Source organism: Penaeus chinensis, chromosome 34 (genome assembly GCF_019202785.1).
Source record: "Penaeus chinensis breed Huanghai No. 1 chromosome 34, ASM1920278v2, whole genome shotgun sequence".
Classification (NCBI taxonomy): domain Eukaryota; kingdom Metazoa; phylum Arthropoda; class Malacostraca; order Decapoda; family Penaeidae; genus Penaeus; species Penaeus chinensis.
The window spans coordinates 25,615,460-25,617,959 of NC_061852.1; positions in this window are offsets into that span (position 1 = coordinate 25,615,460).

The following is a 2,500-nucleotide window of genomic DNA, read 5'->3' on the forward strand; positions in this document are numbered from 1 at the left end:
CCTTCCACCCTCACCCGTCCACCCTCACCCTTCCACCCTCTCCCTTCCACCCTCTCCCTTCCACCCTCTCCTTTCCACCCACCACTTTCCACCCTCTCCCTTCCACCCTCCCCTTTCCACCCTCCCCTTTCCGCTCTCCCCCTTCCATCCTCTCCCTTCCACCCTCTCCCTTCCACCCTCTCCCTTCCACCTTCTCCTTTCCACCCACCACTTTCCACCCTCTCCCTTCCACCCTCCCCTTTCCACCCTCCCCTTTCCGCTCTCCCCCTTCCATCCTCTCCCTTCCACCCTCTCCTTTCCACCCTCTCCCTTCCACCCTCCCCCTTCCACCCTCTCCCTTCCACCCTCTCCTTTCCACCTTCACCCTTCCACCCTCTCCTTTCCACCCTGTCCCTTCCACCCTCCCCCTTCCACCCTCTTCTTTCCACCCTCCCCTTTCCACCCTCTTCCTTCCACCCTCTCCCTTCCACCCTCCCCCTTCCACCCTCTCCCTTCCACCCTCTTTTTTCCACCCTCTCCCTTCCACCCTCTCCCTTCCACCCTCTCCCTTCCACCCTCTCCCTTCCACCCTCTCCTTTCCACCCTCTCCCTTCCACCCTCTCCCTTCCACCCTCTCCCTTCCACCCTCCCCTTTCCACCCTCTCCCTTCCACCCTCTCCCTTCCACCCTCTCCCTTCCACCCTCCCCTTTCCACCCTCTCCCTTCCACCCTCTCCTTTCCACCCTCTCCTTTCCACCCTCTCCCTTCCACCCTCTCCTTTCCACCCTCTCCCTTCCACCCTCTCCTTTCCACCCTCTCCTTTCCACCCTCTCCCTTCCACCCTCTCCTTTCCATCCTCCCCCTTCCACCCTCTCCTTTCCACCTTCCCCCTTCCATCCTCTCCCTTCCACCCTCTCCCTTCCACCCTCTCCCTTCCACCCTCTCCCTTCCACCCTCTTCCTTCCGCTGGTTTCCGTGTCGAAGGAGATCGATGGATGCTCTTACAAACTATACTAAAAGTCTCAAAAAAGTAAAACTTTGTTTTAAAGATCCACTCTTTCACTTATTCACTTTTGGCTTGAATAATTCAGTTAGAAGTACTAAAGAACTAAATTCTTCTGTACGGTGTGAAGATTATTATTTTAATCTAATTTCATATATACATATTCATTTGATATATGCAGATTTTAGCATGTATACTTTACGGATATATCATTTCATTTTCTTTTTCTTTTCTTTTTTCCCGTGGCTAGCTTTAAGGTGTTATATTTAGATGTGCACCTGTATACAGACACTTGAACATACCAAGCAATGTCTGTTTCACATATATGATAATGCACTGTACTCGATACTTATTCTTTGCGTGACACAGAAATCCTGAAAAAAAATAAACGAAGACATAAATAGATCAGTGAATAAAAAAATAATAATGAATAGATAATTAGATAAGTATAGATGGATAGATAAGTAAATAAATATATAGTAAATAGATATATAGATGATTAGATTGATAGACTGATAGATAGATATAGCGCTAGATATATAGACAGATAGAAAAATAGACAGATAGATAGGTAAACGATAAACTATTGATGTCTATGTCTATGTATATAACATATATATGTATGTACATATATTATATTACATATATATATATATATATATATATATATATATCATATCATATCATATATTATATTATATTATATTATATATACATATATATATATATATACATATATATATAAATATATATCTCTGCACGTGTGTGTTTATGTGTATTTTGTGATTGGAATGCTTTCTGTGTATGGATGTGCGTAAATGCGTGAAACATGTACATTTCCCACCATATATCCTCCTATTGATATCGGATTTACTCCTTTTTTAAATTTGCCAGAGCCATTAGCCGAGTGTTCCGGAACCGCCAGCAACTAACCATACGTTTTATTTGATTAATGATCGATGATTCCGGTCACTTGGCCCCGGGCTGCGGTGTGCGGACCGCTGCGCCACGGGGCCTCCGGACTGCATAATTCGGTTCTGCGTAAGTACTTGCAAATGACATATGGTAATGAACGAAATAGTTGCTCGGCATTGGTGTATGAATTGTCAATTAAAAATACAATAACCGACGCTCAGCGGTAATGCTTTATTAATGAAATGCAGATATAGCAAGCTACCAGAAATGCTGCAAATTACAAGTGCAACATGGGGGGGGGGGACAATGTGACCTCTTGCTCGTTTTGGTCGGATTGTGTCCAAAAAGTCGTTCGGTCGTGTCACGTGACCCCATAAATAATTGCCTTGATCCCGAGACAGAAACCAGTGAATCAACGTCGGGTACAAAATTAAAACTGGCGTTCTTCTCTCTTTATCTATCTATCTATCTATATCTTTCTTTATCTATATCTTTCTTTATCTATCTATCTATCTATATCTTTCTTTATCTATCTATCTATCTATATCTTTCTTTCTCTCCCTCTCTCTCTCCCTTTCTCTCCCTCTCTCTCTGTATATATTT